The following is a 27,918-nucleotide window of genomic DNA, read 5'->3' on the forward strand; positions in this document are numbered from 1 at the left end:
GCTTGTAAAGTGTATTTGTTGGATTGAACTGGTTGGGGGTACAAAGAAAGCTGATTGGGCAGGTTAACTACAGCAAGAACAGTTGAAGATAGCGCTTTCGGCTTTCAGGACATGGCTCACAGCTTTTAATAACTCAAAGAACAGGGGCTTGACTTTCAGGACTCATCCACTGTCTGCTGAGATCTGAAGAGAAGGAGGCTTGAAAGAAAGGGTAGAAGGAGGGGAGAAGCGTGCACCTGCCATGGCTTGTCTAAAATTATCCAGTCTGCAGCAGAGAGTTAGGAGACTCTGTTGGTAATGCAGTTAATGGGCTATGGAAAAAAGACAAGAAAGGAAGACATGTGATCAGAATCACAGGCCCCTGTACTGTGGCTTACAAGTCCTGTTCCTTTGCTTGTGTGAACTAATGAAGACAGAGGAAATAAATAGCTGATAGTCAGGCTACATAGCCTTGTGCCACAGCAATGTCAACCACAGGAGAACTCACCAGAGAAAACACATTAGATGATGTGAGCTTGTTACCAGTGGGTCTGGCCTTTACAACTAATTTCTAAGGCTTCACAAGTTTTTAATATCAGCTTGTTAGTCTTCTGTTTCACAGTGAATGTTTCTAGACCCCTGGTAAACCTGAAGCAATAAACCCCTATAGTGTATGTATGTATATATCTATATCTATATCTATATCTATATCTATATCTATCTATATATATATGTGTGTGTGTGTGTGTGTTTGTATTTATGATATATATGTGTATATGTGTGTATATATATATGTATATATATGTGTGTGTATGTATATATATATGTATATATTTATGCAAAATATTCTTGATAATTGTATCTATGTATATGTCTATATGCGTTTGTGTACATGAATATACAGCTTACACATACACATGTGACTTATCGATGTATTATTTTAACTTATATATCTATATACATGGAAATATACATATATGTTGCATAGAAAACATACTTTTGATAACGTGTAATTTACAAATTAAACACAATAAGAGACAACAAATAATACTACATCTTTTTTTTTATTAGATATTTTCTTTATTTACATTTCAAATGTTATCCCCTTTCATGGTTTCCCCTCTGAAAGCCTCCTATCCTCTTCCCCCTCCTCTTGCTCACCAACCCACCTATTCATGCTTCCTGGCCCAGGCATTCCTCTATACTGGAACATAGAACCTTCACAGGACCAAGGGCCTCTCCTCCCATTGATGACCAACTAGGCCATCCTCTGCTACACATGCAGCTACAGTCATGAGTCCCATGTGTTTTGTTTGGTTGATGGTTTAGTGTCAGGGAGCTCTGGGGGTACTGGTTGGTTCATATTGTTGTTCCTCCTATGCTGAAACTATTTTTACTGTGATACGAAGTTACACAAATTCAGAATTTGTGTTTTTTTTTAAGATATCTTATTGTGCTGTAAATCTTAGCCACCTAGCCTACAAGAATTTTTATAAAAGTCAGGAACTGCTTCCTTTTTTTCTAAGGACATCACAGTGACTCTTTCATCTCTGTTCATGTGCCTTGAGGGTATTATTAGGTAAGATAACGATTACTGGGACATTGGGCCAGAGGAACCCTGATCATCAGTCTGATAATTGAGGTTGTTACTAAGTGAATATCAGGCAGGTAACACAGTGTGTGGGATGCAGTGGCAAAGTACAAGCTTTCACCATCCTTATTTAGAACAGCACACATTAAACTGAGTTGCTTATTTCTGGAATTTTCTATTTAGTGTTTTTGACTGATGCTGTCTGTGAGTAGTGAGTGTATAGCCTCATTCCATTGTTGTGACAAACATGGTGACCAAATTAAACTTAGGGGAGGTAATGGTTCATTTGCTCTTATAGGTCGTAGACTTGCATTGAGGGGAGTCCTGGCAAAAATTACAGCAGAAACTTGAAGCAGACAGTGAGGAATGTTGCTCACTGGTTCTCTTACAGGCTGGTGATTTGATAGCTTTCCTTAAATCTCAGACCACCTGCCCAAGTATGGCCCTCCTACATCAAATATCAATTTTTCAAAAAAAAGCCTCCACAAACATGCCTTCAGTCCTGTCTGATCTGAGAAATCCTTCAGTTGAGACCCTTCCTAGAAGATTCTAGGCTGTCATGTTGCCTCTAACTCTCACCACAGGTCCATGTATCTGAACACTTGGTACCTGTTTGGTGGCATGGTCTAGGGAGGTTGTGGAATCTTTAGGAGGCAGAGCCATGGCGAATGAAGCCTATCACAGGAAATGGGCTTTAAAAGTTTATAGCTTCAGCCCCTGTCCAGTTCATTCTTCTCTTCTTTGTGTTCATGGGTGAAGAGGTGAACTCAGCTTGCCACGCCTCCCCCACTATTGTGCAGTCTCTCATTTTCCTTCTATAGCTCCTGTCATGGTGTTTTATCTCAGCAAAAAGGGTAAGCAGTACATAGCACAGGATGCCAACCAATAGAGGAGAAAGAGTACTGAACCATCTTGAGAAAATACGGTTTATCTGAGTGAAATGGTTGGAAAACAGCTCAGGGGTTTGTGCTATGAACACCCTGTGTGTAGTAGCCTAAGAAGAAGCTCCCATCAAAAGCCAGATGCTGTTCTTGACTATGTATTAGTTCCTTGTTTGTTTTCAATAACTGGAATATGACCCTCTTTTTTATGGATGAAGACCTTTAGTCTAATAGAAAATAGATAGGAAAGTAACATTATGTAATAACTGCACACGAATTGTCTTTCCTTTGCTTAAGAAGTAGCAGGACATTGTATTTCTTGAGAGACCAAGTCTCAATTGCTTGTTACTAGTTAAGGTTGTGTGCAGATTAAAAGGAAGCTAAGATGTCCCTCTAGCCATTCTGACCTATCCACAATATCTGCACTCTAGGTCTGCTGGTACTCACATTTGTTGTTTGCCAAATCACTGCACCCTAGACCCCATGAATGGAGGGAAGTAACTTTGACAATTTCCATACTTACCCTGTAGCCTGCATCTTCCCAGAATTTTAAAAATAATTTCTAAGTAGTGACCAATTACAGGAGGATTTTAGAAAATTAAGTCTAAGTAGTGACCAATTACAGGAGGATTTTAGAAAATTAATTGAGATAAAATTTGGCTTTTATCAAGATAGAGTTTCTCTGTGCAGCCCTTGCTATCCTAGAATGTGCACTATAGTTCAGGCTGGCCTGGAACTCTGAGACCCTCCTGATTTGCCTCCTGAGTGCTAAGATTCAAGGTGTACACTTCCATGCCTGGCTATACCTTCAAGTTTTTGAGGAGCCTCCATACTGATTCCCACAGTGGCTGCATCTATTTGTTTACAAGGGTTTCCACTTCAGCACACCGCTGGTACATTTGTTGCCATTTATTTTCTTGATCACAGCCATCAGACTGGCGTGCTGTGTCATAGACATCTGACTGGGGTGTGCAGGTTGTATTCTTGGTGTGATTTTGATTTGCATATTTTCTGACAGCTAACAATAATGAACTTTTTAATTTGTTGGCTATTTCCTCAATTTTAAACAAAATAAAAATTATTTAAATGTCAAGGCACTTGATTTGAAGGAGAAACTATCTAGGACCCATTTTAAAAGAGTACTTCACTTTGCTTAAAGAAACATTGCCCCACATGTAACAGCTGTGTACAACAAAAGCTATAAAATTGTCTGTTTACAACACTAAATGAAACATAATAAAGTTCTCCAATCAAAGTAAAAAATTTTTTTTACACAGCCTAAACCTTGTCACTTTACATAACTCTGCAGCTATTACTATTTCTACAGTGCTGTGGTAACCACCAGCTCCACTGGCTTGCAAAGTATCTTTAGGGCACCTGTAAAATCCTGTACCCATTAAGCATCTCTCATCTGCCCCTCTCTCCCTACTTCTCATAGTCACCAGTCTGCTTTGCATTTTTATAGATTTATATTTCATACAAATGGAATCATACAAAATGTGACCTTGCGTTGTCTCTTTTTATCACTCTCATGCTGTTTTCCAGATTTATCCACGCTGTAGAGTATGTTAGCACTTCAAATTTTTGGGTTTTTTTTTCCCCTAGCTGAATAATACACTCCATGTCTATTCCTAAGGCTGGAGAGATAGACAGTGTGATTGACAGCCACATCAGGAGCAGTGTGATACAGAGAGAGGGAAGCAGGTATTGAAAGGAAAATAGCATTGCCGGAAGACAAGGTTAACAGCTATCTTCTACATTAAGCTTCAATAGTTTCTCTGCCTAGACCCAGATCCTGCTTAAATCCAAGTTGGGGATTACCAAGATGAGTATCACTCCCTTCCTTTGCCTTCTCGCAATTATTACTAGGGCTGGAATCTACCAGAAATAATTTGAAAGTATAGAGGAGCAGAGAGATCAAGGCAACTCCGTCTTTTTGCTTCAGATGCCTGCAGGGTAGTTAGAGAGCACACCAAGATGAGAGCAGACTTAAGGGAAAGGAAGACATAAACAGCACGGTAGCTCTTAAGGAAATCAGGCATCGTGATCCGCAAAATGCAAGAAGAAACTTCCTTATCCCAACTTTAAACCCGAGAACTCTTGAAGGCCTAATTGTATTCTTCTGTTTGCTTCCGCATTATTAAAAACCGCCAAGAGATGAGCTGTGACTAGGTTGGTGTCCATCAGGGGATGAAGGGATCAAGAAAGAGTGGGAACACATTCCTCAGGAAAAGAGGGCATTTGGATGGAGATGATCCTGGACAAGAATGGATTAAGTGAAATAAAGCAGACAGAAATGGAAATGCCAGCTCTTCCTTGCCTGTGGAATCTAGTGAAGTTAAATCAGCAGAAATTGGTGTGATGGTTACAAGGATGGGCAGTCTTAGAAGCTGGGTGGAAGGATAGATGTGGGACCTGTTGGTCAGCAGGTACAGACGATGAAGAAGCATGGTCAATGTTTGTATCCATTGCATGGACAGTATGAATCTTTCTGGACCAGAAAGATTGATTCTTGGTTAAAAGCACTTGTTCCTCTTCCAGAGGATCTGAGTTCAGCTCTGAGTACCTACACTGAACCTTTCATTGATACCTGTAGCTTCAGTTCCAGGGGTCTGATGCTCTCATCTGGCCGCTGTAGGTACAGCACGCATGCGGGCCTACGCATAGTCATACATGAATAAGCTTTATAAAATAATGCTCATTTTAAAATAGTGAGGAGAACTTCAAATGTCTCACCAAAGAAATGGCAGGTTGGGACTAGAGAGATGATTGAACATTTAAGGTTATTTGTTGTTCTTCAGAAGACTCAGGTTAAATTCCCTGGACCTACATTGGGTAGCTCATGACGATCTGCAATTCCAGCTTCATGACCAACGCACTGTTCTGGTCACTGAGGGGAACTGTATCCACGCATCCACACCTACATATATACATAATTAAAAATAAAAATAAGATCTTTAAAAAGTAGGTGAGATAATGGCTATATTAATTCATTTTATTTACCCATTCTATATAACATATATATCAAACCAGGAACATTATACCTCATAACATACCTGTTTATGATTTGTCAATTAAGGAGGATGGACATAAGTTTGAGGCCAGTCTGGGCAAGATAGTGAGAGTTGCTAGCCTGGATTACAGAGTAGATATTAATATATATAATATATATATATATATATATATATATATATATATATATATATATATATATTTGTACACACACACACACACACACCAAAGAACAAAAGTCATCTTAAGTTAGAGCTCTGCTAACAGCCTTGTTTCAATGCAACTATCTCTGCAAAGACTTTCTTTCCAAAGAAAAGTGTATTCTGAGGTACTAGGTTTTAGGATTCTACTATAGTTGGGAAATAAATGCAAACAATTAAATCCAAAGCATGCTGTATAGCATCACTTACATTGAAACTTTAAAATGATATCTGCATATATGTGTATAATATGTGTATGTATGATTTTGTGTGTGTGTGAATTCATGTGGAAGTCAGAGGACAACCTCAGATATTGGACATCACCTTCTCTCTACCTTGTCAGTTGATCACTGCAGCTGCCCATGCCAGGCTAGCTGGCCCAGGAGCCTCTGGGATTATCTTGTCTGCCCCTCCCTTCTTGGGGGAGGAGTTCTAGTATTATAGATATGGGCTCTGTTCTTGGCTTTGCCTGGATTCCAGGGATCTGATCTCAGGTCCTCAGGCTTTTACAGCCAGACATTTTTCCTAGGAGCTATTTTCCCAGTCTGAGGCATTTTTGAGAGGTACTGTTAGCATTCAAACAGAATTGTTAAATATTAACTGTACCACTCTGAGCAAATGGAGACCAGTGCTTAGCTCAGCCCAAGGAGGCTAAGGACCCAGTCCTGTCTGGAAGCCTAAGTCAGCTCTGGTCTTTACCTTCTTTCCACGTGAGATAACAGGACTCAGCATTTTCTACTGATGCCCTGTTATCCAGCTGGGAAGCACTTGTCCTAGTGATTTACCTGTAGTTAGGACTTGGCTTATCAGTGACAGGATTGCACAGCTGAACTAGTTGCTCTTCAGCTATTATCTGGCTGTACCCAACCCCCACCTCGTGTGTTACTCCTGCCAAGCAAGCCTGGATAAGTCAGGTATCAACCACTTCTAAGTTTCCCACAGTTTGCTGTGAGCTAGCTCAGTAAGTCAGCTCTGGCTTCACACTTGTTTCGGCCTAGAGTTCGCCGGACAGGGGATGGGGTTGGTGAGTTCTGTTTATAAAGAAAACGCGCTCAGACATAGCCACCAGAGCAGGAAGAAAATCTTGACTCTTCACAGCTGATACTCAAGCATGCATTCAGGAATACTGCAGACTCTCATTCATTTAAATATCCAGTGCTCACTCACTACAGTCCTTGCTCGCTACAGTCCTCATTCTGTGCTGTGTGCCAAGATCCAGCACGGAATGAGATGTCCATAATCCCTTGCTGTGCTACTAGTGCTTACAGTTTATCAGTCATTAAGTCAAATATGACAGGGTAATTGTCCCTCTCTCTGATGCATCTCCTGATGCACCAGGGTGACAGGAATCTGTCTTAATATCTGATTTCAGATGCTTAAAGTCACTCATCGAGGTCATTAGTTTGCGCCCTGCTGTCCTTTGAGCTGGGAGATTAGTCAAAGTCTGTTTCTCTAGATTAAATCCACGGGAAATGATGATGCTTTTTCAACCCCAGAATTCTCAGGCATAATAAAGTCCCTTTTATAGTCTGTCTCTGAGGAAAACACACACACACACACACACACACACACACCACATTGCAAGATAAGAGATTTTTAAATATAGATCACAGAGATAGAGAACTGGGGATGCGGATGGATGGTAGAATGCTTGCCTAGGATGCTTGGGTTTGATCCCCAGCACCACAAGTCAGGGGTGGTAACAGCACAGGTCTGTGATCTCAGTGCTCAGGTGGAGGCAGAAGGATCACAAAGCCTAAGATCACAGTGAGTTTCAGGTTAACTTGGAAGCCAGGAGACCCTGCCTCATTGAACTAACAAACATGTTTCTTCCTTTAAACTCTCAAAGAAAACTTGAATGTCTAAACCTAAAGCAGTGCTCTATGACTAAGAGGACAGGCATGGCACTTGCTCTGCTCTGTGAGATAGTGCAAGAGGCACTCAAAACTCACACCGTGCTCCTCAACTATATCACTTACTGTGTGACTATTAAAATACTTTTGAATAAAAAAAATATTTAAACTCCCACTAGGACAAATAAGACAAGAAAGAAAAAAAAAGTACCAGATGAATCTGTAACCTTACAAATTCTGGAAGGATCTCTCTCCCCCAGGGGTTTTAGCTTATTTTCTGTCTTATATGGCAACTCAGGTTCATTCCTCTCATTGATACATCCTTCCCCAAAGTGCTTCTGAAAAATCTCAGCTGAAAGATTTAGGGAAATCCCTTCCGAACCCTTACTTCATGCAACTCCTCTCTCTACAGCTTAGCTTTCCCTAGTTGGTGTCACAGAGAAAGGAGCAGCCTGGGTTTCCTGGGGTTACTGTGTGTGCCACAGAGTTCTATAGGAAGAGTGTCCTGTGGCTGCAGTGAGGGCTCAGGGGCTAAGTGTGATGGCTGCACAAGCATGAGGACCTGAGTTTGAACTGCCAGAACCCTCATACAGACATAAAGCCAGCACAGTCATGCGGGAAGCTACAACCTCAGCCCTGTGGGAAAGAGATGCAGAGGGAAACACTGAGGCTTGCAGGCCATCAGCCCGGCTCCATGGTTAGTGGTAGACCCTATGCTGCAGCTAAGTGGGGACCTCTGATGTCCTCTTCTGGCTTCTGTTGAAGCATCTAAGTTCCCACATACACCAGTGGAAAGACAAGAGGGGTGTGAAACCACTGGGCCCTGTGGTGAAGATGATGCAATCTTTTTCTATGTGATACCAGTTTCTAATTCTACAGAGAGACTAGCAGGTTGAACTTCCAGTAAACTGCCCCACTGCCCTGTTCCCCGAAGCCCGATGCCTATGAGACTCCTTACAGCAAACACCAAACATGTTGTGTAGATAGTTCTACACTTACTCATTCCGATTTTTTATGTTATTTATAGCATAAGATCACTACTTAATTCCAGGTGTGAACTGTAGCTCATTTTTCTCTCACCAGAACAGAAATTCTTCCTCTGAGGTTCATAAATTAAGGTAGTCTTTTGGGAAGAATTCATGAACTTTGCAATTTTATGCAAAATTGTTAGTACTGTGATCTTTTGGACTTTATGCTAAAGTCTGGGGATGTTTTTTTATTGTGCATCTTGATAAGACTTCTTAGTGCTATCGTAGAACATTTTATGATATTGTGGAAGCATTTTAATTTATTTAAAATATTTTATATTTTATTCCCTTTGCATCTTGTCTTGTCTATAACTTTTCTTTATGAACAAATGTTATGTATGTATGTATGTATGTATGTGTGTATTTCGTGTGTGTGTGTGTGTGTGTGTGTGTGTGTGTGTGTGTGCATGAGCACACACATGCCTTGCTGGCTATGTGGAGGTCACAGGATGACTTGCAGGAAGGTTTATCTCCTTCCACTAAGTTCAGGGAATTGAACTGAGATTGGCTTGGTAGCAAGCACCTTTATCTGCTGAGCTAATTTGCATACACACCTTTCTTTTCGTCTGTTTAGATTTTTTCTTTCTTTCTTTCTTCCTTCCTTCCTTCCTTCCTTCCTTCCTTCCTTCCTTCCTTCCTTCCTTTCTTTCTTTCTTTCTAATTAGGGCAGCTTTTGTAGATTGCATGGTAGGAGTTTAGCCCAGCTTGCCTGGGCTCAAGTGCAGTTATGGAGCTGGTTGTATCTGGAATCCTAGTCCAATGGTAGAGAAGGTTTGTGAGTCTAGTGGGAGAAGGACTTTCTGGAGGTAGTGATCGAGTTGATTCTGTGACTGGAGAAGTAGCTGATGGAGAGTCAAAAATACTCCTATTCCCTTTGTTTCTAAGGGTGCAAACAACTATGGATTCCAAAGTAGCTTCTGAAGTGGAAAATTAAGGATTCTTTGGAAAGTCAGTTGCATGGTGTTTTGCTGAGGAAAACAAGGGAAGGAACATTTTGTTAAAGTGGACACAGGTTTAAAAGACTAAGGTAGACTCATTAAGAAAAGTTTTGCTGAAGCAGACACAGGAGAGAGGATGTTCTGCTAAAGCAAGCATGTGAAAGGACATTTTAATTAAAGATTCTTTGCTAATGATGTGCATGTAGTGGTCCACCTTACAGTGCATAGTTGAACTGCATTTGTCAGGACTCTATAGAGAGAAATGCACCCAAAAAGTTACTGGTGGTGTGCTGCAGTTTGTTGCTGCTTCCAAGGACTCGTGCTGCGGCAAGACACTTGTTGAGGCAAGACCTGTGCTGAGGCAAGGCACGTGTAGGACACATGGTATTTGGAGGGTATGATTAGGACTCCAGGAAGTGACAGAGACAGAGCTTGGCTTGCTAGTACAGCTAGCTGTGCAATGCTTGTGGGTCTTGTGTCTTTGCTGATCTTTGCTTCCCTGAGAGAGGCATAGCCAAGAACTTCTCCTTGTGTTCTTCTTGGTCCCTCCTGCTGACTCTAGCCGAGGCTGAGACCTGGCTGTCTCTGCTAGGTCATGTCACTGCTGTTGCTAACCCGACTCTATGGAACGAGACTGCTAATGTATCTGTGAAGTGTTTGCCAATGGATGGAGCTGCCGTTGTCTGCTAACCTGCAAACTGAACTGCTGATTTCCAGACAGTACAGGTGGGAGTTGCTCCAAAGAACCTTTCTGAACAGTTTCACTTCCCCCTGTATCCATTCTTTTCCACCATCTCTCATGAGTGGTGGGTTACACGGGAGGTTAAATTGTTTAAGAACCATCATTAAAAGTGTGATTAAAAACAAATTAAAGTTGCAAGATTCCATTCTTCCTTCCTAACCAGGGGCCCCACATATTTGAATGAAAATGTCCATGAAGCACATCACCATGTACAAGGACAACACATCAATTAAAAGTGATACATTTTAATATAAAGAACAGTTGTTTTATCTGAATGTTTCTAGAGACTCCAAGCTGGTATTTGCTTCTCATATGCTTGAGTCTGAGTTTTATTCAATGATTTGGGAATAATTTTCCTTGAAATCATTTAGTTATACCAAGACGCAGCTAGATTTCTGTCTTCATTGTAACTGGTTTGCTTCATACTTAATGCTCACTATCCAACCAAAGAAGTGAGACAGTCGCAAACCAAGTGGTTTTTTTGTTTGTTTGTTTGTTTTTTAATTTGAATTTGATTAGCCCTTATTATAGGAACAATGTCTTCTTCTCCCAGGGATGTTCACACCCTAAGCCCTGGAACAAGATCATGTTATGCTACTTGACAAAAAATTAGGCTTACTATTTGGTTACTTTTGTTACAAAGATTATCTTGAGTAGGTCCATTGTAGATATTAGTACTAAAGGTGGAAGAAAGTATAAGGAGGAGGTTTCAGTGATGCTCTGTGAGAAGTTCTTCATGGACTCCTGCTGGTATGTAAACAGAGGAAAAGTGTCCAAGAGTTCAAAAATGGGATTAGCTCTTAGAAGCTGGAAGGTAAGGAAACGGTTTCCCAGGGATCTATCACAAGGGGCTCTAGTTTTACTACAATGTCTAGAGTTTATCCACTTGTAGCTTTGCCAGTCAACCTGTAGAACTGTAAAACTTTATGTGTTCCTAGTTTTATGTCAACTTGACAAAAGCTAGAGGCACATCAGTCAAGAGGGAATTGTAACTGAAAAAAAAATGCCTTCATAAGATAGGCTTGCAAGCAAGCCTATAGGATTTAAAAAAAATAATGACTGATGTAGAAGAGCTCAGCCCACTGTGGGTGGTGCTGTCCCTGGGCAGGTGACCCTGGGTTCTATAAGAAAGCAGAATGAGCAAGCTATAGGGAGCAAGCCAGTATGCATCCTTTCCTGGCCTCTGCATCAGTTCCTACCTCTATTTTCCTATCTTTCCTTCCTTCCCAGATTTCCTTTAGTAATAGGCTGTGATAGGGAACTGTAAGCTGAAATAAACCATTTTCTCTCTAGGTTGTCTGTGGTCACAGTGTTTATCACAGCAATAGAAATATAAGTCAATTTCCATGGTCTTTACTGTGTAACAGTTTCCTCAGTGGGAATCTCACACAGGACTCCTGTTTATTTCAACTCGGCCTTTAGTCCTGGTTATTTGTGTCCATGTCTAGACTTTTTCTCATTGCTACTGCTGCTGGTCCAGAGGAGAGTCTGTGAAGGGCAAGGGACAGAGTCATCTTGCTGTAAACTTGATGGTATTATGAAACTGGTCGGATCTCTGCAGATGCTCCTGAAGCATTGTTCAAAGGAGGAAATGAAGGACTCCATGTCTTCCTGTAGGATCTCATTGGCCTCACGGACCAGCCTTGTCCTTTTTTCTTGTTCAGGAGAAACTATGTGGAATGACTTCTGCCAATATTACATCTCCCTTTTCCAGTATACATTTAAAAGTGGGATTAATAGCTGTTTTGTTCTCATTTGTACTCTGCTAGAACCTGTCTGTCTTAAGAGAAAGGGACATTTAAAAAAAGTTAATTTAATTTTTACACTTGATAGTCCATTCTCTGACCCCCATCCACCCTCTGACTGTTCCACATCCCACACTTCCTCCCCACCCCCTGCCTCCATGTGGATGCCTCCACCCCCACCCCACCTGACCTCTAAACTCCCTGGGGCCTCCATTCTTTTGAGGGTTAGGTGCATGTCTTAGTCAGGGTTTCTATTCCTGCACAAACATCATGACCAAGAAGCAAGTTGGGGAGGAAAGGGTTTATTCGGCTTACACTTCCATGCTGCTGTTCATCACCAAAGGAAGTCAGGACTGGAACTCAGACAGGTCAGAAAGCAGGAGCTGATGCAGAGGCCATGGAGGGATGTTCTTTACTGGCTTGCTTCCCCTGGCTTGCTCAGCCTACTCTCTTATAGAACCCAAGACTACCAGCCCAGGGATGGTCCCACCCACAAGGGGCCTTTCCCCCTTGATCACTAATTGAGAAAATGCCTTACAGTTGGATCTCATGGAGGCATTTCCTCAACTGAAGCTCCTTTCTCTGTGATAACTCCAGCTGTGTCAAGTTGACACAAAAATAGCCAGTACAATTGACCCCTTGTCAACTTGACACACAAACACATCACTAGTAAGCCTCAACCCTTACATTCTTATTCATCCCCAAGATCTAAATAACTTTAAAAGTCCCACAGTCTTTACATATTCTTAAAATTTCAATCTCTTTAAAATATCCATCTCTTTTAAAATCCAAAGTCTTTTTACAATTAAAAGTCTCTTAACTGTGGGCTCCACTAAAACAGTTTCTTCCTTCAAGAGGGAAAATATCAGGGCACAGTCACAATCAAAGCAAAAATCAATCTCCAACCGTCCAACGTCTGGGATCCAACTCACGATCTTCTGGACTCCTCCAAGGGCTTGGGTCACTTCTCCAGCCATGCCCTTTGTAGCACACACGTCGTCCTCTGGGCTCCAGATGCCTGTACTCCACTGCTGCTGCTGCTCTTGGTGGTCATCTCGTGGTACTGGCATCTCCAAAACACTGCGTGACCCCTTCAGTCCTGGGCCTTCAATTACAACTGGGGCTGCACCTTCACCAATGGCCTTCCATGGCCTCTCACAGTGCCAAGCCTGAGCTGCTGTGTGACCCCTTCATGCCTTCAAAACCAGTACCACCTGGGTGACCCTTACACATTACCAAGTCCCGCTGCAGAAGGAGTACAACCTTGCCTATCTCTGGAACACAGCCTCTTTGTGCTTTCAGAAAACACTTCCCAGAAGATGTCACCTCAACGATGCTGGTCTCTTCTTAATCACCGCTAATTTCTTAGCTCCAGCTAACCAGCATCAATAGTCCCAGTAATGCAAAGTTTTTGCTTTAGTAGTTCTGGTATTTTGTTAATCACAGCTGATTCTTCAGCCCCAGCTAACCAGAACTACAAAATCTTCACAATCAAAACAGCAATGGCCCTGAAAAGAGTCTTTAATTTTCCCTCTGAAATTTCACAAGTCAGGCCTCCATCTTCTGCACTGTTCTCAAATTATCTTCCAAGCTCCTACAAAACATCTGACAGAGCTCTTAACAATCAATGGATATTCAAGCCCAAAGTTCCAAAGTCCTTCCACAGTCCTCCCCAAAACATGGTCAGGTTGTCACAGGAATACCCCACTTCTGGTACCAATTTGTCTTAGTCAGGGTTTCTATTCCTGCACAAACATCATGACCAAGAAGCAAGTTGGGGAGGAAAGGGTTTATTCGGCTTACACTTCCATGCTGCTGTTCATCACCAAAGGAAGTCAGGACTGGAACTCAGACAGGTCAGAAAGCAGGAGCTGATGCAGAGGCCATGGAGGGATGTTCTTTACTGGCTTGCTTCCCCTGGCTTGCTCAGCCTACTCTCTTATAGAACCCAAGACTACCAGCCCAGGGATGGTCCCACCCACAAGGGGCCTTTCCCCCTTGATCACTAATTGAGAAAATGCCTTACAGTTGGATCTCATGGAGGCATTTCCTCAACTGAAGCTCCTTTCTCTGTGATAACTCCAGCTGTGTCAAGTTGACACAAAAATAGCCAGTACAGTGCATCATCTCTGAATGAACACAATCCCAGAAGTCCTCTACTGTACATGTGTTGGGGTCCTCATATCAGCTGGTGAATGCTGTCTCTTTGGTGGTCCAGTTTGAGAGATCTCAGGGATCCAGATTAATTGAGACTGCTGGTCCTCCTACAGGATTGCCCTTCTCCTCAGCTTCTTTCTGTCTTCCCTAATTCAACAACAGGGGTCAGCTGCTTCTGTCCATTGGTTGGGTACAAATATTTGCACCTGACTCTTTCAGCTGCTTGTTGATTCTTTCGTAGGGCAGTCATGATAGGTCCCTTTTTGTGAGTGCCCCATAGCCTCAGTAATAGTGTTAGGCCTTGGGACTTCCCCTTGAGCTGGATCCCACTTTGGGCCTGTCACTGGACCTTCTTTTCCTCAGGCTCTTCTCCATTTCCATCCCTGTAATTCTTTCAGACAGAATAGTTATGGGTCAGAGTTGTGACTGTGGGATGGCAACCCCAACCCTCACTTGATGTCCTGTCTTCCTGCTGGAGATGGGCTCTACAAGTTCCCTCTCTCTACTGTCAGGCATTTCATCTAAGGTCCCTCCCTTTGATTCCTGAGAGTCTCTTACCTCCCAGGTCTCTGGTGCATTCTGGAGGGTTCCCCCAACCTCCTATTTCCTGAGGTTGCTTGTTTCCATTCCTTCTGCTGGCCCTCAGGGCTTCAGTCCTTTTCCCTCACCCAATACCATATCAGGTCCCCCTCCCCCCACCCCCTTCCCATCCACTTTCCCTCCCAGGTCCCTCCCTCCTTCTCCACTTGTGATTGCTTTCTTCTCTCACCCAAGTGAGAATTCACAATTGAAGAATCTCTAATGGCTGAGAAGTACCTAAAGAAATGTTCAAAGTCCTTAGTGATCAGAGAAATGCAAATCAAAATGACTCTGAGATGCCACCTTACCCTAATCAGAATGGCTAAGATCAAAACCTCAGGTGACAGCACATGTTGGAGAGGATGTGGAGAAAGAGGAACACTCCTCCATTGCTGGTGGGATTGCAAACTGGTACAACCATTCTGGAAATCAATCTGGAGGTTCCTCAGAAAATTGGAAATAGATCTACCTGAAGACCCAGCTATATTACTCTTGGTAATAATCCCAAAAGATGCTCCACCATGCCACAGGGGCACATGTACCACTATGTTCATAGTAGCTTTATTTGTGATAGGCAGAAGCTAGAAACAACCTAGATGTCTCACTACAGAGGAATGGATACAGAAAATGTGGTTCATTTACACAATGGAATACTACTCAGCTATTAAGATTAAGGACATCCCAAGTTTTGCAGGCAAATGGATGGAACTAGAAAATATCCTGAGTGTGATAACTCATACCCCAAAGGACATGCATGGTATGTATTCACTAATAAGTGGATATAAACCAAAAAAAAAGTACAGAATACCCAAGATACAGTCCAAAGAACTCTAAAAGGTCAACAAGCTGAAGTGCTCAAGTGAGGAAAGGCTATATATATATATATATATATATATATGTCATTTGATTTTGATTTTCTTAGTTCTGGTGTCCTCATTAAAGCGAGGAGGCTTTAATGTGTTTCTTTTTGAGTAAACATTTTACTTTGAGGCCCCTCTTTGTCTCAGGATATCAGTTTTAATTAACAATATTCACTTTATATTGAAGATTCCTTTGCAAGGTGTTTTGACTTTGGCAGTTCTGCTCCCAGGAGCATATTAACAGAAAGCCCATGTATGTAAAGAATACAGACAGAACTGTGTTCCTTACAACCACAGGTTTCAGTTCTAAAACGTAATGAGGCTTTGTTTGGAGATGCTGACTTCATGGAATAATGCTAAATGAGAGCATGATGGTGGGGTACTAATGTGCTAAGATTGGTGGCTTGTTCTCTCTCCTGCTCTGTAGCCCTCCTCCCTCTATCTCTCATTCTCTTTTTCATTCTCTCTCTCCCTCTCTCCCTCCTCCCCCCAGTATTCTTTTTAAGAAACACTTTTTAGCAAAGAAAATATGAGATTTTAAGATTATAACAAGTGTTTCCTTTGGCCCTAGGAAAGAAGTGCTTAGAGTAACCTCTGTCCTTCCTGGCACTTTGATCTAGGCCTTTGTTGCCTCTGGTCCATGAGAAACAATTTTCTGTTATTTGAGCTTTCCCACCCATATTATTTCATAATAACAGGCCTAGCCATCTGGGACAGGTGACATAGGCTCCAGCTCGATTCTCTATAGGTTGTCTCTATAGGGAAAGGCTGTCAATAGGTGGTGCTCAGTGGAGAGATGAGAGACACATCCCCTCTAGCCTTCCTCTTGAGAGCTCAAGATGTCACTGAATATGAGATGTTTTGTTCTTTAGATTTCTAGCCTCTGATTCTTTATCCCCACAGCAGAATTCTCCCTATCTCCCCCCACCCCCCATTAGCTATTTTTCAGGATTTTCAGCTTCTGGCTCTTTTCTACAATGGCAACTCAATTTTTCTTAAGATCGGGTCTTCAAGTGCATTTCCAGTGATCATACTTGAAATTCTTCTCAGAGAGGTCTTACTACAGCCTTTATAGTGAGTACAAGCAAGTGTTAGCCACGGATGGCTACTTGCCAGCATCTTTGGAGTGTAGGGCCAGAAGAGAGCAGGCCAGGAATCAGGCAGCCTTGGCTGCAGTCTGGGCTTCGGTGCTTGTCAGTGCAGTACAGCCGATGAGATTAGCTAACTAACTTATCACATCCATCATCTATACAGGGAGAATGGCTGCCACCTAGCATGGGCTTGGAAAGCAGAGAGTTCATTTCAGACCCCTCGTCACAGTTCCAAGTATAAAGTAAGAACTGAATATAAGTGGTGTGGTTTCATCTAGAAAACAGTGAGGTACTTGTTTTAATTATGTTTATGTACTGGTGACTGTGTGTGAGTATTTATGTAGAAATGAAGGCCAGAGGCATGGGATACTATAGAGAACTGAACTCAGACACACTCTGAAAGCAGAATGTGCTATGAACACTGAATCATCTCTCCACCCTGCCCTCCAAGGGTGAGTCATTGCGTTTTGAGAGCCCTTCCTTATACAACTTCCCAGGGGCTTCCTCTTGTCCCTTTCATGATCATAATTTGCCTCTTTTCTGATGATAGTTAATTTGGCCGGGCCTATGGCTTTGCTTCTGTATTATCTTTGACAGTTTTCGAGAAACTGACAATGTGAACCCAGAAGACCTGCCTCTGCCTATGTCTCCAGCCATCCCAGGACACTTCCTCAACTACTCAGAGTTTTATTCATTTTCAACACAATTTCCCTCCCTCTCACAATCTCTCTCTCCCCCTCTCTCCCTCCTTCCTTCCCTCTTCCCCTTTTGTGTATCTTTCTATCTTTTTTCTTTCCAGAAAGAGACTTTCATTTGTAGAAGAGCCCTCTAGTCTTCCATTTCTTTTTCTTTTCTTTTTTTTAAGGCACTTAAAATACAGCTTTTTAATACTTTTTACTTTTAACAAAAGTACATGATCTACTACTGGGCTACACTCACACCTTCTTCCTTCCTTCCTTCCTTCCTTCCTTCCTTCCTTCCTTCCTTCCTTCCTTCCTTTCTTTCCTTCTTATTAGATATTTTCTTTATATACATTTCAAATGCTATACTTAAAGTTCCCTATACCCTCCCTCTGCCCTGCTCCAATACCCACCCACACCCACTTCTTGGCCCTGGCATTTCCCTGTACTGGGGCATATAAAGTTTGCAATACCAAGGGGCCTCTCTTCTCAGTGATGGCCGACTAGGCCATCTTTTGCTACATATGCAGCTAGAGATATAAGCTCTGGGGGTACTGGTTAGTTCATATTGTTGTTCCACCTATAGGGTTGCAGACCCCTTCAGCTCCTTGAGTGCTTTCTCTAGCTTCTCCATTGGGCGCTCTGTATTCTGTCTTATAGATGACTGTGAGCATCCACTTCTGTATTTGCCAGGCACTGGCATAGCCTCATATGAGACAGCTACACCAGGGTCCCTTCATCAAAATCTTGCTGGCATATGCAATAGTGTCTGGGTTTGGTGGCTGATTATGGGATGGATTTCCGGGTTGGGTAGTCTCTGGATAGTCCATCCTTTGGTCTTAGCTCCAAACTTTGTCTCTGTAACTCCTTTCATGGGTATTTTGTTCCCTATTCTAAGGAGGAATGAAGTATCCACCCATCGGTCTTCCCTCTTCTTGATTTTCTTGTGTTTTGGGAATTGTATCTTGGGAGTTCTATGTTTCTGGGCTAATAGCCACTTATCAGTGAGTGCATTTCTAATGACTTCTTTGGTGATTGGGTTACCTCACTAAGGATGATATCCTCCAGATACATCCATTTGTCCAAGAATTTCATAAATCCATTGTTTTTTAATAGCTGAGTAATACCTGCCATTTCTTTAATTAATAAAGCTCATCTTAATCTCTATTGTGAAATTTCTTAATTATGTGTTGCTAATGTGATTGTAACTTAAAGTGTTTCAAGCTCATCCATGGAGATTGATTGCAGAGGATATATGTAAGATTTCCAGCAACTTATTTCTCCTTATATGATTTGTCTTCCACTACCAGAAGTGGAGATGTTTATTATTTAGAAAAGCTTTTCAAAATACTTATATATTTCTCTTCAAGTTTCAAGTTATATTTTTAGTCATTGTTTCAAAAACATTTCCTTTCTGTCTCCTCTCTCTCCCTCCTTTCCCCCCACCCCGTGCTCTCTTTTTCCCCTTTTCCTTTCTGATCTCTCTTTTTTCAGTCTCACTATGTACCTGAGGCTAACCTTGATCTTGCGAGTGTGGTTCAGACTCACACTGAACTTGGGACCTTGCTGTCTCATCCTTTATGCTGCCATTATAGTTGCACACACCTGACTTAGAAAAAAAATCCTAAAGTTTAGTAAATCCCACATTGTTTTATAAACGGAGTCCATTTTAGAGGACTTAATATTGATCTCATAATTGTAGTTTTGTTGTAGAAATCAATTATTTTAATGTTGTAAAGCCCCTCATGACTACTTTTTATTTGTTTACTTGAGACTTGATCTTGTTATATTGACCAGGTTGGCCTATAATACAAAGAGATCTGTCTGTCTTTCCTTCCTAAGTGCTGGGATTAAAGGTGTGTGTCACCATTTCAACTTCTTATGGCTACTTAAACAGACAACACTATTTATTCATTTTCTTGTCTGCGTGTGTAAGACTCATTTTTATAATCCCAGCACTTGGGGTCTGAGGCAGGATTGAGCCAATTCATTGTCTGTATGAACTACATAGAGAACACCAGGTCACTGAGAGCCACATGTGAGATTTATCTTTTAAAAATGAAAAACAAAATCTTTGTTTTTACTCTTAATTTTTAACTTTTTGAGGATGATGATAGAGAACTGGGGGTGGGGGTGGGGGTGTGGAGTAAAGAAAGGTGGTTGATTTTTGGAGACAGCCCAGGGAAGGAAGGTCTTCCTTATTCATGTGTTCCTGTAGAGTCTATAGCTATGGGACTTTACTGAGTGGTGGCACCATGTGACAGATGCTGAGCAAGGCAATGGAGCCAGGCTGAGCACCTTTCTAGCCGGAAAAGTTCACACAGTGCTCTGAACTGTTATTAAATCATCTTAGAAATAGTCCCCCCACCCTCTTAGTTCATCTGATAGCAAATGAAATCAAATGTTTTTAATGTGAGACTACATTTTGCTATATAGATTAGGGGCCCTGGAATACAAAGAAGTCTGTCAGCCTTTGCCTCTTAAGTGCTGGGATTAAAGGATATAATCAGATCATAGCAGGTATGATTCAGGATAGAATGGGTAGGGTTTGAAGCATAAATTTCAGCTGCTTGTAAAGCTCACTTTGGTTCAGCAAAACGGCTTGATGGTTAAACATGGCTGACAAAACTGAGTTCGATCTCCAGGACTCCCAAAGTGGAAGGAGAGAGACATGACTTCTGACAACTGTCTTCTGACAGACCCCCCCACACACACACACACTTGAATGCTATGGTGTGTGTCCCTCCAAGTAAACAAATGAATTTAATAATTGAGTGTATGTTCTAGGGCTTAACACAACTAAACTGTTTATTAAGTGCTGTGTTATCACAGCATATGTGATAGGTAATGATTCTTCTCATAAATTAGCTTTATAAATAATTTAATTTTGTCTAGATCTTCTTTGGAATTTCAAACACTATTCCTAGATGTGGCCACCATCAGACGAGCAGAATGATCATCTTATGAATCATTAATGGTGTTATCTAGATAGTGTGATCTATGAAATAACATTTTCCAATTAACTTTTTACATTGCTTTTGTTCATAATAATTCCTAAATACAGATAAATAATAAAAGAAAATAATAATAAAGTAAATAACTCTAAATAATACTAAAGCATATACTGTTTAAGACCTAAATGAAACATAATATATTATTTTGAAGCTTATTTCTTACATTCCAACTGTTGTGAATCTTAGCAAAAGAGGAAAAATGAATAGTTTTAGAAATTTCTTGACTCTCTTTGTGTTTATGCCTTCATGTATTGTCTTAGTTAGGGTTTCTATTCCTGCACAAACATCATGACCAAGAAGCAAGTTGGGGAGGAAAGGGTTTATTCAGCTTACACTTCTATATTACTGTTCATTACCAAGGAAGTCAGGACTGGAACTCAAGCAGGTCAGAAAGCAGAGGCCATGGAGGGATGTTCTTTACTGGCTTGCTTCCCCTGGCTTGCTCAGCCTGCTCTCTTATAGAACCAAGACTACCAGCCCAGAGATGGCACCACCACAAGGGGACCTCGCCCCTTGATCATTAATTGAGAAAATGCCTTACAGCTGGATCTCATGGAGGCATTTCCCTCACTGAAGCTCCTTTCTCTAGGATAACTCCAGCCTGTGTCAAGTTGACTTAAAACCAGCCAGTACAATTGACCCCTTGTCAACTTGACACACAAACACATCACTAGTAAGCCTCAACCCTTAGTTTTCTTATTCATCCCCAAGATCTAAACAACTTTAAAAGTCCCACAGTCTTTACATATTAAAAGTTCAATCCCTTTAAAAGATCCAATGTCATTTAAAATTCAAAGTCTCTTAAACGTGGGCTCCACTTAAATACTTTCTTCCTTCAAGAGGGAAAAATAACAGGGCACAGTCTCAATCAAAAGCAAAAAATCAATCTCCAACTGTCCAATATCTGGGATCCAACTCACGATCTTCTGGGCTCTTCCAAGGGCTTGGGTCACTTCTCCAGCCATGCCCTTTGTAGCACACACATTGTCTTCTAGGCTCCAGCTGCCTGTATTCCACTGCTGCTGCTGTTCTTGGTGGTCATCTCATGGTACTGGCATCTCCAAAACGCTACTGTCTCCCACTGTAACTTGGCTTCAACAATAGCCTCTCATAGGCTCTCTTCATGGTGCCAAGCCTCAACTCCTTTCCATGACCCCTTCAGTCCTAGGCCATTAATTGAAACTGAGGCTACACCTTCACCAATGACCTTCCATGGCCTATCACAGTGCTGAGCCTCAGCTGCTCTGTGTGACCCCTTCATGCCTTCAAAACCAGTACCATCTGGGTAACTCTTACATATTACTAAGTCCACCACAGCACAAGGAACAGCCTTGGCTATCTGTGGAATACAACCTCTCTGCTCTCAGAAAACACTTCCCAGAAGATGTCACCTCAGTGATGCTGGTCTCTTCTTAATCACCGCTAATTTCTTAGCTCCAGCTAACCAGCATCAATAGTCCCAGTAATGTCAAGTTTTTGCTTTAGTAGTTCTGGTATCTTGTTAATCACAGCTGATTCTTTAGCCCCAGCTAACCAGAACCACAGGATCTTCACAGTCAAAATAACAATAGCCCTGATAAGAGTCTTTAATCTTCCCTCTGAAACTTCACAAGCCAGGCCTCTATCTTCTGCACTGTTCTCCACATTATCTTCCAAGCTCCTACAAAACAGAGCTCTTAACACCAAATGGATCTTCTAGCTCAAAGTTCCAAAGTCCTTCAACAGTCCTCCCCAAAACATGGACAGATTGTCACAGGAATACCCTACTCTGGTGGTACCAATTTGTCTTAGTCAGGATTTCTATTCCTGCAAAAACATCATGACCAAGAAGCAAGTTGGGGAGGAAAGGGTTTATTCAGCTTACACTTCCATACTGCTGTTCATCACCAAAGGAAGTCAGGACTGGAACTCAAGCAGGTCAGAAAGCAGGAACTGATGCAGAGGCCATGGAGCAATGTTCTTTACTGGCTTGCTTCCCCTGGCTTGCTCAGCCTGCTCTCTTATAGAACCAAGACTACCAGCCCAGAGATGGCACCACCACAAGGGGACCTCGCCCCTTGATCATTAATTGAGAAAATGCCTTACAGCTGGATCTCGTGGAGGCATTTTCCCAACTAAAGTTCCTTTTTCTGTGATAACTCCAGCCTGTGTCAAGTTGACACAAAACTAGCCAGTACATGTAAGTATATGAATATGAATTTCTGAATGTGTGTTGCATGTGTATGCATGGATGTATGTGTGTGTGTTATATGTGTGTGTACACAATAGAACTCTGAGAAAATTAACAGGACAATATTTCTATAGGTTGACTGACTCTGATTTGGTAAATCTGTAATTTTGAATCAAGACCTCTTATGAAAGGTTAATTGCATTCCAAACTCACTTTAAATTTAATCTCAGAAGAACAATGGACAGTATTGAGAAGAATTAATAGTTATGTCTCTCTGAAATATTAGAAGGAGGTAGGTTACATTTTTCTAATGATAACCATACTAGTATTCAAAGTTTTGGTTAAGTACTTAAGCATATAACTTTGGTACTTGTTAAACTAGACGTACTCTTTGGAGCATGTGATATAGGTAAAAAATTTTCCCTGTGCTTTTATGACGTCTGGTGATAGAAGGATGCTAAAAAGGAAAGAAAAATTCTGTCTGCTCATTTCTCATTTTTAACAGCCATGGTTGATGTTTTTGGCAACAACTATGTACAAACTTGAAAGCCTTTGAGATTTTGCCCAATATTTGAAAGATTGTCAATAGAGTGTTGAATTAGAAAAGCCATTTGGAGTTTCCTACACACCACACATGCACACTTAAACACACACACACACACACACACACACACACACACACACACACACATGCACACACACACTAACAACTGGGATGGTCTTGGAGGCATGGGCAGAATTCTCACACATGTCATATACATGGAGATTAAAAATTATGGTAGTATTTTGGTAAAATGAGTCCTCACTAGCATCCTTAAAAAGCCTTTGCTTCACTTTTGTTCATTTGTATGTATGTACTAGTATGCAGTGATGTGGAGATCAGAAGAGGACATCAGATCTCCTGGAGCTATAAGAGTGGGCATGGGTTCTGGGGACCAATTTTAAGTCTTATGGTAGAACAACATGCTCTCATAACCATTGAACTATCTCTCCAGCCCTATCAGTAGCATCTTTAAAACTATCTTGAAAAACTAAGTTCTAAAAGACAAGCTGATATTCCAAAGAGTAGATGTGATTATGCATTATTCAAAAGATAAATCCTTCTGTTCTCAAGGCCCCAAGGATCCTTCTTGCAGCTAAAAGCGACTGAGATTACTCCAATGATGGCACGAACACTTCTCTATATTTTATTTTCTTGTATTAGTTACTGCCCTCATTGCCATGACCAAATATATAACAAAAATCTATTTCCACAAGAAGGGTGTTTTGTCACTCACGGCATGAGGTATACAGTTCATTATGTCAGGGAAGATGTGGGAACAGTCTCTCCATGGTGTTCGTAGTTTGTGGCTCAAACTCTGTATCTCTGCATGTTTAGATGAAACTTTAACGAGCAAACAGGCAGGAAATGTGGCCAGACTGAAAACATAAAGACATACCTCTCAGAGATCAACTTCCTCCAGTGAGGCTCCACCTCTTTAAGATTCCACATCCTCCCAAATAAGGTCACAAGCTGAGAATGCAATTCTTAAAACCATAAGCCTGTAAGGGACAGTTCACATTTGGACTGTGATAGATTCAAGGAAAGGGTTCTGCTGGCATTGCTTTGTCTGTGTGCTCACCCTCAATTAAGTAACTATAGGCATTTTTTTTTTACTAAGTCAATGGCATGGAATTCTTAAGTTGTTGATGCATACTCTCCTCTTTTCTGCCAGCAAGTTAAATACCTGCTCTCTCACTTCTGGTAATTGTTTACAGGTTTTGTGAAGAAATCTACTTGTTTGACACACATCTCACAAACATCTGGCCAGCCATCATTCGGAAACCATGACAAACATTAACAAGCAATTGACACAAATTCAATTGTTATCACAATCCTCATCGTTGTAAATTCCTATAAAATTATAAAAACGCACCAGTGACATGCTCAACAGAAGGACGAACTAATATAGTGTCTCCCTTTGGATAGAATGTGCTTAGGATAATGGAGCGCAGGATTTGCTTCATTGAGCAGATCTTTCTGGCACCGAATGTGCATAGCTCAGCAACACAAAGCATTAAGCATCATTATTAAAAATTTTGTCAGTTTTACTGCCTAAACATTTTTTGAATCCCCCCACCTCTCTCTCCCTGTCTTCCTTGTGGAATATATTTCTACAAGGCGACCATCTCTCCACTCCTTTACCACAAGCATGGCCTCATCATTCATTCTGAGTGCTCTTTTGACCTCTTAAATGTGTTTCTGATCTGGAAGCTGAGGTGATATCTTTTTATTATAAAAACTGGGTGTAGCCTTGTGCTTAACCAAAACTCTCCAACAACATCACCACTTCCGGAGTGCTTCCTCTTGGAGGTATGCCTTCTGGGGATGAATGCTGGCCTTCCTCTGTGGCTTGCTTCCTGTCCCAGCCACTTACATCATATCACATAAAACTGTGATGACTTGAGTATCCTGTCCTGCTCTCACAATCTCTGTTCCTGGAACTCCCTTTTTTTTTCTCCAGTGTCATGTTTTCTTTGCCTCCAACTGCCCCACTGGCCCTCATGTTGCTGTGATCAACTCAAATGCCATCATACCTTTTCCATCAATGTTTTCCATCACCATAATTTGCATCAGGATCTCTGCTTCAGTCTTTTCAAAGCCCCGTGTCTGTAGCATCAGCTAGAGTCTGTATTCATCAATTCATGATAGTTGATTTATTACATTTTGTTTGACTAGAACACAACTTAAGTGCAAGCAAAGTAACCAGATGCCAGATTTCAGGATGCCTGTCTTCCAGAGAAAAGCACAGGCAGCTGATGGATGGTTTTCAGAGCAGCCAGTACCTGGGGGTCAGGGATTTTCAGCTAGGATTGACGTTGCTCCTCAGGGATGCTTAGGAATGTTGGCACACTATTTGACAGTTGGGAAGAAGAACTGGCATATGGTGCGTAGAGGGATAGGGATGATGCTTACACATTTTCTGATCCATGGAGCAGCCAGGGCTGAGAAACCCTGTGGTAGAGTGAACTTTCTCCCAAATGAATCTCAGCCAAAACACTTAGAGAACTTTTAGTAAGTTGATTGACACGTGAATGTCTTCCATTTTGCCAACCCTGTCTGTCTGGCACTCATAAAGATATTTCTAGAAACCAGAAAGAGACTATTTAGAATTATACAAATGCCGCAGGGTCAGTGACTAATCAGAATGAATATTTGTTAAAAAGAGACATACATGAAGTAAACCAACATGGTGATATTCGCTGACGATCGTTTTTGGTTTATACTGCTTGCTTTTTTGTAGCTTTTTATTGTAGATTAAAGTGTTTAATGCATTAGAATCTATGCACAGGATAAAAATAAACAAGGTAGTGTAAGATTACATACCTAGATGTAAATTATTTGATCCTTTCACTACGTGATGTCTTCTCTATGACCTAAGAAATGACTATCACTGTGCCTTTTCTGTAAGCAGTGCTTCTGTAATTAAGATCACACACAGCTTGGAAGACAGAAGCTCCTCTCAAGACAGTAATGTCTAGCTACACCTTGATGCTGGTCTTTGCTACCAGGCGAAGTGCAGCCCAAGAATGTGACTATGGGGATTCAGAGATGGTTCAGAGGATAAGAGGACCTGTTCTGCAACTTGGAGGAGATGAATTCAAATCTGCAGAACCTAGGTGCAACTTGGACCTAGTAGTAGGTGGCTGGAAGCCCCACTTTGTCCAGGTCAGAGACTTAATGTCTGTCAGCCTAGCTTCAGATTCATTGAGAGAACCTGCCTCAAGTGAATGCAATAAAAAAAATGACAGAACAAGACACTTATTTCTCTTCTGGCTTTTGTATGCCTGCATAGATAGATATGTGCTTCTCTATATACACATGCATGTGTTACACACACACACACACACACACACACACACACACACACACACACACACAGCCTACTCACATACTCACACCCCCACACACATACAAATTAAGGAGAAAATTCTAATAAAAGAATATGGCTGAGCCAGTAGCTAAATGTCTGATGCTAAAGCAGAGGCACATGAAAAGGCAAAAGCTTTGATGTTAAAAAGGTCCCTTTGAAGTGGAAATAGAGTGAACCATTATATTTTGAATTATTGAGTATTATGTATTGAATTATCGAGTGCAGGACAAGGTGATCATTGAACATACATACTGAAAGTGAGTTGGGAATAAAGTTTGAGAATATAAGCAGTCTTAGGGTATGACGCAGGTTGGAGGAGAGGGCAGGAATGCTTGGAGATAGTGGGTAATTCCCGGAGCTCTACAAGGTGAAACACATTAGAGAAAGTGAAGAGGAGAGCCTGCCAGACTATGCCCACTCTACTTCCTGGGTTTGAACTCACTGCCTTAGGACCAGATCTGACTAGCAGACTGGTGGCAGTCCACCTAGCTGAGCTCCTTTCTTAGATAGCTCAATTTAAACTGTTTTAAGACTCCTCCCCACAAGGGTGTGGAAACTACTGGGGTGAATGCAAGAACTGAAGATTAGGCTTGGAAAGTCACATCTCCATTAGGCAACATTTTCATTATTTAATATGATAAACACAAACAGATCATACAATCAAAAAGATAAATCTTACAGGAATAAATGACATTTGTCTTCCTAATGCCCTCTTACCCTGAAGTTTGTTATCTTTGCAAGTTTCCTTGATTCTTATTTTAATTTTTAATTTTCCTATTTTAGACTTCATATACTTATTTCTTACTTTAAAAGCTAAAGTTTAATCCTACATCTTGTGTTCCACCCTCACTATCCTTCCAATTCTGTTATTCTTCTCTGTCCTTATATTTTTGCTACTTTGGGGAGGATCTATTCTTGACATGACATTTAGGATTGATAGGTCAATATAGTAGTACCAGATATAATATGAGGAATATATTTTCTTTCTTCAATAATTTGTGTGTATGTGTATACATGTTTGTGCATGTGTGTATGTGTTGTGTGGACAAGTATATGCATGTGTTGTTATTATTGCTCTCTGCTTTGCACTCTTTTTGGCACTGAAATATTCAGAAGAAGAGGTCTCAGGTTTCCTTGAGCTAGAATAACAGGTAATTGAGATTTGCCCAATTTTGGTACTGGGAACCAAACCCATGTCTGCAACAAGTACTCTTAACCCTTGATCCATATCTCTATATCTATCGGTTTCCTATTATATTCTGTTTTTCTTCTTTTAAAAATAATGTGCTCTTGTAGTAACACTTCTGAAAAATAAACATAATTAACTCTTTAAAAAAATAAGGTGCTCAGAGTTAATTATTGTTTATCATCCCCTTGACACCAATTGTTTTGCTATTACAATAATATAAACACTTCAATCAGATTTTTTTTGTATTCCCAACATTATGAGGCTGTTTGTGATGCTCTTATTTGAGCTACCTGAG

This window comes from Mus caroli, unplaced genomic scaffold (genome assembly GCF_978045245.1).
Source record: "Mus caroli unplaced genomic scaffold, Mus_caroli_1 scaffold_7, whole genome shotgun sequence".
Classification (NCBI taxonomy): domain Eukaryota; kingdom Metazoa; phylum Chordata; class Mammalia; order Rodentia; family Muridae; genus Mus; species Mus caroli.